The sequence below is a fragment of the Xenia sp. Carnegie-2017 genome, unplaced genomic scaffold (genome assembly GCF_021976095.1).
Source record: "Xenia sp. Carnegie-2017 unplaced genomic scaffold, XeniaSp_v1 HiC_scaffold_30, whole genome shotgun sequence".
Classification (NCBI taxonomy): domain Eukaryota; kingdom Metazoa; phylum Cnidaria; class Anthozoa; order Malacalcyonacea; family Xeniidae; genus Xenia; species Xenia sp. Carnegie-2017.
This window is the reverse complement of record NW_025813494.1, coordinates 809,200-818,267: the sequence shown is the minus strand read 5'-3', so window position 1 is coordinate 818,267 and position 9,068 is coordinate 809,200. Positions and strand designations below refer to the sequence as shown.

At 36.8% G+C, this 9,068-nt stretch overlaps 1 long non-coding RNA gene across 1 annotated transcript; it reads left to right on the top strand.

Moving 5' to 3' along the window:
* The first annotated feature begins 8,147 nt into the window (after window positions 1-8,147).
* LOC124455126 lies at window positions 8,148-8,564 on the top strand. Its single transcript, XR_006951716.1, has 3 exons — window positions 8,148-8,191; window positions 8,294-8,327; window positions 8,536-8,564. It is a non-coding gene; the product is annotated as an uncharacterized LOC124455126 (long non-coding RNA).
* The last annotated feature ends 504 nt before the right edge of the window (window positions 8,565-9,068 follow it).

Genomic DNA, 9,068 nt, shown 5'->3' with positions numbered 1-9,068 from the left:
CTACAAAACGTACCTCAGTCATTTTCATTGTTCCACACTCAACAAAACGTAAATTTCAACATTTTCATTGTCCCACACTCATCAAAACGTACCCTAACATTTCATTGTTCCACCTATCAAAACGTACTCAACATTTCATTGAAATCCACACTCACCAAAACGTAATCCCTCAACATTTTCTTGTTCCTACACTCAACAAAACGTACTTCAATATTTTCATTGTTCCACACTCACCAAAACGTACCTCAACATTTTCATTGTTCCATACCAACAAAACGCACCTCAACATTTTCATTGTCCCACACTCATCAAATGCACCTCAACATTTTCATTGTTCCACACTCATCAAAACGTACCTCAACATTTTCATTGTTCCACACTCAACAAACGTACCTCAACATTTTCATTGTTCCACACTCAACAAACGTAATTTCAACATTTTCATTGTTCCACACTCACCAAAACGTACCTCAACATTTTCATTGTTCCACACTCAACAAAACGTAAAACCTCAACATTTTCATTGTTCAACACCTACCAAAACGTACCCTCAACATTTTCATTGTTCCACATCAACAAACGTAAATTTCAACATTTTCATTGTTCCACTCACCAAAACGTATCCTCAACATTTTCATTGTTCCACACTCAACAAACGTACCTCAACATTTTCATTGTTCCACACTCACCAAAACGTACCTCAACATTTCATTGTTCCACACACTCAACAAAACGCACCTCAACATTTTCATTGTCCCACACTCCATCAAAACGTACCTCAACATTTCATTGTCCCACACTCATCAAACGTACCTCAACATTTTCATTGTTCCACACTCACCAAAACGTACCTCAATATTTTCATTTGTTCCACACTCAACAAACGTAATTTCAACATTTCATTGTTCCACACTAACAAATTGTATCACCATTGTTCCACACTCACCAAACGTTCCTCAACATTTCATTGTTCCACACTCAACAAAATCAAAATTCCTCAACATTTTCATTGTTCAACACTCACCAAAACGTACCTCAACATTTTCATTGTTCCACACTCAACAAAACGTACCTTAACATTTTCATTGTTCCACACTCACCAAAACGTAATTCCTCAACATTTTCATTGCCCACACTCAACAAAACGTACCCTCAACATTTTCATTGTTCCACACTCACCAAAACGTAATTCCTCACAAAACGGTACCTCAACATTTTCATTGTTCCACACTCAACAAAACGTACCCTCAACATTTTCATTGTCCCACACTCATCAAAACGTACCTCAACATTTTCATTGTTCCACACTCCATGTAAACGTATCTCCACTTCATTGTTCCACACTCACCAAAACGTAATTCCTCACCATTGCCCACACTCAACAAAACGTGTACTCAACATCTTTTCATTTGTTCCACACTCAACAAACGACCTCAACATTTTCTTTGTTCCACTCCACCAAAACAACCTCAACATTTTATTGTCCCACACTTACTTCAAACAATTCCTCAACATTTTTCTATTGTTCACACTTTATCAAAACGTACCTCAATGACATTTATTGTTCCCACTTCAATAAAACGTACCTCAAACATTTTCATTGTTCCACACTCACTAAATTACCTTAATATTTTTATTGTTCCATTAATTTAATCAAACTCCTCAACATTTCATTGTTCCTACACTCACTCAAAACGTAATCCCTCAACATTTCATTGTTCCACACTCAACAAAACGTACCCTAAACATTTCATTGTTCAACACTCAACAAACGTACCTCACTTTCTATTGTTCCACACCTCAACAAAACGTACTCTCAACATTTCCATTGTTCCACACTCACTAAAACGTACTCTCAACATTTCATTGTTCCACACTTCAACAAAATGTACTCTCAACATTTCTATTGTTCATTAATTTCAATCAAACAAAAATTTCAATATTTTATTGTTCCATTAATTTCAACAATAAAATGTACTCTCAACATTTTTTCATTGTCCCACACTCATCAAAACGTACCTCAACATTTTCATTGTCCAACACTCATCAAAACGTAAAATTCCTCAACATTTTCATTGTTCAACACTCACCAAAACAAAAAAAAATTCTCAACATTTTCAGCTGTTGTTCCTTTTACAATTTCAAACAAAACGTACTCATGCCATTTTCTATTGTTCCACACTCAACAATGCACATTGAAAACGCAAATTCCTCAACATTTTCATTGTTCACACTCAACAAATGTACCTCAACATTTTCATTGTTCCACACTCACCAAAATGTACCTCAACATTTTCATTGTTCCACACTTCAACAAAACGTACCTCAACATTTTCATTGTTCAACACTCCACCAAAACGTACTCAACATTTTCATTGTTCCACACTCAACAAACGTACCCATAACATTTTCATTTGTTCCACACTCAACAAAACGTACCAACATTTCTACTGTTCCACACTCACCAAAACGTACCTCAACATTTTCATTGTTCCACACCCAACAAAACGTACTCCTCAACATTTCATTGTCCCACACCTATCAAAACGTACCTCAACATTTTCATTGTTCCACTCATCAAAACGTACTTCAACATTTCATTGTTCCACACTCCACCAAAACGTACCTCAACATTTTCATTGTTCCACACTCAAAACGTGTACCTCAACATTTCTACTTGTTCAACACTCAACAAAGCGTCCTCAACATTTTCATTGTTCCACACTCACCAAAACGTTTCAACACCTTTATTTAGTGCTTTGCAACAACACACTCAACAAACCGTATATATGTAACTGAACCGTATATGTAGCTGTATAGATATATAACGCAGTTGCTAGGCGTCGAGGAATATTTTTTATTCCACGACTTCTGTTATCATTTTAAAGCTCAACATATTGAGCGTTTGCATCACTTCACTTAACATCACTCAACAAACGCCTGACAATGTTGGAGCGAATGTTTAGTCAATGAGAGCGTTACCACCTAGCTTGAACTCTAAAACGGTAGACTAGTGGAGGAAAGCAATCACGTGAACTTTCAGCATTTTACTTCCGTTGCCTTCATCAAATAAACGTACCTTACGCAAGTGCCGATGATCGTTGTTGTGAACGGTATTTCCCATCTATCACGAGAGAGCGCAGATCAAATCGTAACGACAAACTTCAAAACTCCTTTCGTAACTCGAAAATTTGTCTTCAAACTAAAACACGATAAATTTCTCAACACCGTTTAACTGGTACAAGTTTATTATTAGATACGGAAAACTAATAGCGCATTCAGACTGAGTGCCCCGGCACGGACACCAATGTGAACACGACATTTGATGGTGCCTGAGTCAAAATGCCCAGTCTGGGCACCACGAAAAGGCAGCAACTCCAAGTACGGTTCTCAAGCACGGACACCAATGTGAACGACGACACCTGAGTAACATGTACAGAGACGCGTATTCAGCGTATGGTTTCAAAAGTTGTTAACAAATGAAAAACATGAAATTATAAATAGACGAATCTAGTGAGTACTACGTAGTGTGAACGGCCTGCAGATTTATGACCAAACCAGGGTATCGTACTCCGGCACTCAGTATGAACGCGCTATAATTGGAGTCGTAGAGTCTAGGATTGTACAAGGTAATATACTCGAGAAACAGGAAATAGAGGTTTGGGCTTGCACTTTCTGCGATCCTCCTCAGGGCAAAACAGTTCTTAGCTAACAAACCAACCGATTCAAACATTGTAACAAACAACTAAGTTATTGTGACATTGAATGATCGAACGCTGTAGTGTCGTTACATGTTCGAACATTTAATGTAGATTGTCCAGGTTAGTATAAAGTCCATTAAAATAACTTGGTGTTGATGTTGACTGACGTTTCGATAACCTTTTAAGCGATAGATACAGTCAGCGATAGCCATCTCTTAGTCACGTGACACAACGTCAACACCAATAGTCCTTCAGGACTCTCTGACCTGGACATCTAGGTCAGAGTAACCTGGTCGAAGGTATTGTATATAATGCTTGATACCTCACCAGTCATTGAAATTGTTCATTATTCAAAATAGAATGAACTCGACAATTCCTACGGTTTATTAGAAATGTAAAGTTTTTGGTTCAAACGTTCGAATGAGGCAAATCCCCAACTGTTGCTCTTCAACCTCACATGATTCCCTGATAAAACAGCAGACCATATTTTTTATACCTACATCTTGTCTTCAGTTACAATGATGTGGATCAATAGTAAATTTTTCGATTGTTACCAACATCCTCGTTGTACACTTGCGTACGACACTTTGATGAAGGAGCTGAAATTGCATTCATCAGAATTCGTAGTATGGGGCGTACTAAAGGGTTTAACATTAAGAGGACAGCTATCTTACCTTTTTAAGATTTTAATTCGATTCGAAAATAGCGAAGAGAGTTGACGGTAAAATGCTCTTGATCAAAGAAATGGCGAGTGTTTGAATGGGGTGGACTGGTGCCTAAAATGCAACATATGATCCAACGCGCATGGTTACTGCGTTTTTACAAAGGAGATGCATTTGCTCAGCTTAAGTAAGAAGTATAGAAAAATGAGCACGCATCTAGCCATTCCTCCACTTGCCAATATTCTAGGCTTTGTGTTCCTTCTCAGATACACCCTATAATCCCATCGTGTCAAAATATCACCCCGTGATCTCACTCATGTTTCAACACTACCTCAAGAATTTATCATCAGCCCAGTGAACTGTAACATCAACTGGAACGTTAAATAACACTGCCATCTTCCGTCATCTCCGAAACGAAGCTTGTTTTTCTGAGTTTTAGAAGTTTCAAGATATTATTCAGAAAATCAACAACGATCCACATAAATACAGTAGCACAATTTGTCAAAGTGAAGCACAATAAGATTTGTTAGGAAAACAAAAACTCAGATACAAATACATCTTAACTGGCTTCAAATGTCGTATTGGAGCTAGCATTAAAGTTAGCGTTCCAGTTTATACAGTTCACTGTGTTAGCTAAGTCAAGACATATTATAAATACTATAAAAACCTGGAAAGTCGGTCGCAAGGTCAATATCCTTTCACAGTATACTGTCGTCTTCAAACTTTTATATTTAAGCGAAGACTGGTCAAGAAATGTAAAATTCAACTCTGTTTCATCGTCACGTCTCTAGTATCCATTCTTGAATGCTACAATCAAGATGACACTTATCACGTGTCATCAACCAACGATATTACTGGCGCTAAAGCCATAAACAAATGGCTGTAAAATTTTGAGGTCCGAATAATCAATAACCTTACCCTGTTTGCGCTGGAAGAAGGTTTCGATTTCTTCAACGTGTTTTCTCCATCGGCAGGCCAGATTTAGGAAAAATGAAGTTATTGGTGGGTCGGATTGGTTACATGAATAATATTTAATATTTTAATCACAGATAGACGGATACAATCGGCGGGCCAGTCAAAATCCCTTCTGGTGGGAGTCGGACCCGGCCCGCGTGCCGTATGTTGCCTACCCTGTATTAGATCAATTCACATCCATACACCTCGAAAGCGGGTCCAGAGCAATATTGAAGGAAATCTTGCCCCGTATTAACGTTACATTTGTTTGAGCTATCGCATAAATTATGCCGTTTAATTCAAATTTATTCATTTTGTAATTTTAATTGGTAAATATCTCAAAAAGAAATGCCATAGCAAATGAGTCATTTACATCTTGGTAGTGTATCTTTTGCATATTTTGGTTTGCAGTTTTGCTTTTGTAAAAAGTTCTTCCTGCCAAAACGATAAAAATTTTATAAAACATGATATCAGAACAAAGTTGGAAGCCGTTCTTGCGAGCTCGAATAATGCAGAATAGCTGAATAAAACAGCTCGAACGGATGTGACGTATGCGGGATAGAGCTGTTCTTCGAAATTAAAGAGACCCATACAAGAAACATGCGTTTATCACGAAGGTTACATTAACAACAGACCGTAAAAGATCTGAAATAACCAACGTCGTATACATGTACTCATCCTTGCCTCAATAATCTCTTTCGTCCTTCTTTACATGTCAACTCTATGAAGCAAGAAGAATTTAATGTCCTCAGCAAAAAAACAGATGAAACCAGTAAAATTAACGATCACGTATTGTTACCAGATTCAAGTGTTTCCATCCTAGTTATTGCAGTCGATTTATCCTTGTTTCACAATTTGCCAGAACGACAGAGATTATTGAGGCAAGTTAAAGAAATCGACGTTCTCCTTTTCTTTTCAGGTTTGCTTCAAATTTCTCCTGCAATCTCCCGAGTTTAGCCTGGATTTCACGAAGCGCAGACCGCTTCTTCTCCAAACCCTAGTAGAGTGACGACGAACGTTTACAGCCTTCTAGTGATGACCTCATTTAGATTAACACGTCCCGAACATCGAATATAAAGGTCTCCGATGCGAAGAATCCTCAATTTTTAACGTCACCCTTGTGATAAAATTCAACATCAAACCGAACTAGAATTTGCTTGAAACCACTTTAGGATTTGATAAAACCGATGTACAGTTTGGTCGAAGGGATAAAAAGATTGGGCGAAACTGATAATTTGGTCAAGCTGATTTGAGATTTGGCCAAGGATTTGAGATCTGGTCAAAGCGATTCCGAATCTTTTCAAGGAACGATTAAACGTTCTTCCTTACGAAGACCCTGCATGTTGATCCAAATGTGTCCTTGTGTAATAAAACTGATGCCTGAAAGAACACAGTCAATTTGAAAGTAACGGAATTGACTTGATGAATTGAAATACTTGTACACAACTTTTATTTGCCCTCATATCCTACCCATAGCCATTAGCTAACTAGCCCCTCAGCAGCAGCCAAAGTTTCCTCTTTGGAGCTACCACTGGCAACCCTAAATAAACAGAAAAATCAACTCCATGTGAAACGAAAAATCCTCCTGTACGCTGTTAACCTCACAACACGTTCGAGAAATGAGAACATTTGCACATTTGAGAACTCTCCATCCCTCATTCCCCCGTTCACACCTTTCTGTCAAACTTATCCTCACTTCTTCCTCATAGTACCTCTACCATAGAACACCCTTCTTTCCCGCGTTTACCTTATAATAGACAGTGAATCACGGTGAATTGAAATGTAATTAAAAAAATTAAAGATGTTTCATTGTGTTTGTAAAAGGCATATGCAAAACTGAGGAGATTCATTGGTATAACTCGAGAGCAGATCTAGATGAAGCACTGATGTACAGTGGTGCATTGTGATGTATCTTTATGTATACTGATGTACAGTGATGCACTGTGATGTATCCTCAAGTAAAATGATGTACAGTGATGTACTGCGATGTATCCTTATGTAAACTAATACACCAACTTTAGAGCTCTCACAAACGTCTCAAAGGTTTGCATAAGCCAGAGCGCTAACAAAACAAAAATTTTTGATTTTTTCTATAAAATAACAACAATGCAAAACAAAAACAACTTAAAACAAACGCTTAAATTTTTCTCAGCAACATGTATTCATGGTCCATTTGCAAAATTTCTTTGATTAATTTTGATTGATTGAGCTCAGATCGAATGGAGCTCAGCATGCTTATGCAATCAGCGCATGCGTTGCATTGATTTTATTTTTATAATGAACATTGAATAACAAGTAATACTTCATTTACTTATCATAATTGATCCATCGCAATGACCATTTACACAAGCTCGGCAGCAGTGGACGAGTCTTGATCTTATCGACTGAATTCCGGATTCGAGGTGTACTTCTGACGGATGGTTTTCACAATGCTTGGTGCAATGCTATCCTATGTGGATATTTTCGTTTGAAATCTCTCAGAAAGAGTAAGCAAAGATAACATCATTAGAAAAAAGTGAGATCACCTTATCGTAAGTGTGTAGACTTTTTAGGAAGCTTATGTCACCAAAAATCGTCTTGGAAGGTCCCCAGAAGTCTTCGATCTTTTGCCTGAAATGAAAGTTCTATTCATGAAATTATTTATTTACATGGTTTAAATCCCTTCTGCAAAAAATCATCTATTTACACTTTTTATCAAGTTTTGCATACAAAAACACCTAGATGCTAGATTACACAGATGAGGAAAAAGCAATACATTGGTATCAATGTAAAGATAAAATTTGTTTTTACTTTGAAAACTGAAAATCACTCAAATAGTTCAATTGCATTCAAAACAGGTCAGGGAACTGAAGAGAAAGATAACGAAAAATGCAAGTGTATTTAGCCAAAATGGTTATAATTGTTTAATGATTGTTTTTGCATTATTACACAATACATCAATGCATCAAAATGTGCTAAAATCTACTACTATTTGAGGTGGCTCCAATTCTGAAACCAAAAAATAAAGAAGGTAAACAGTGCTTTGTATACAATACTGTTCTCATTCATATATGATATATGCCCATCAGCTTTCATGATACTTTGTCTTTCACCTGAGCCTTTCACCTGAATCTTTCAACCTGAATCTTTCACCATGAGTCTTTCACCATGAGTCTTTAACCTGAAATTTAATCATACACATAACAAATCAGCACCTAACAAACGATTTGTTTATGTAGAAAGCAATGTCAAGCAAAAAATTCATTTAAAGGCATGGTATAGTATATACATGTACTAATTGCCTTTTTGATGCAGCTGATAATTGCCATTGTTTTTCTTAATGAAGGAAGATGCTATAATTGTGGCCACAAAGGCTACAAAATGAATGAATGCGAGAAAAGTAATGAGAAAAATGAAATAACATTTTCATGGCCATTGTAATTGACAATTATATACTTTTTTTGTATAGAGTTTAATGGTATTAAAGAAGTTTGATTGACCTAGTGATAAAACATCAGCGTGTGATTAGATGGTTGAAAACTTCGTTGTATGCATTATTGTTAACAGAAATAAGCTTAATGACACAAACAAATAAAAGTGTTATGAACTACAACTCCTTTATGAATATTTAACAGGAAGACGTTGCTGGTTATATGCAAAAGATTGGGCCATATGCTTTCGCTATGTAGGGAAGCAAACTCACTAGTCAAAAACGTGCTGAACAATTGCAGCACCTGTACGATAAACCTTACAAGAAAATAAATTTTAAAAT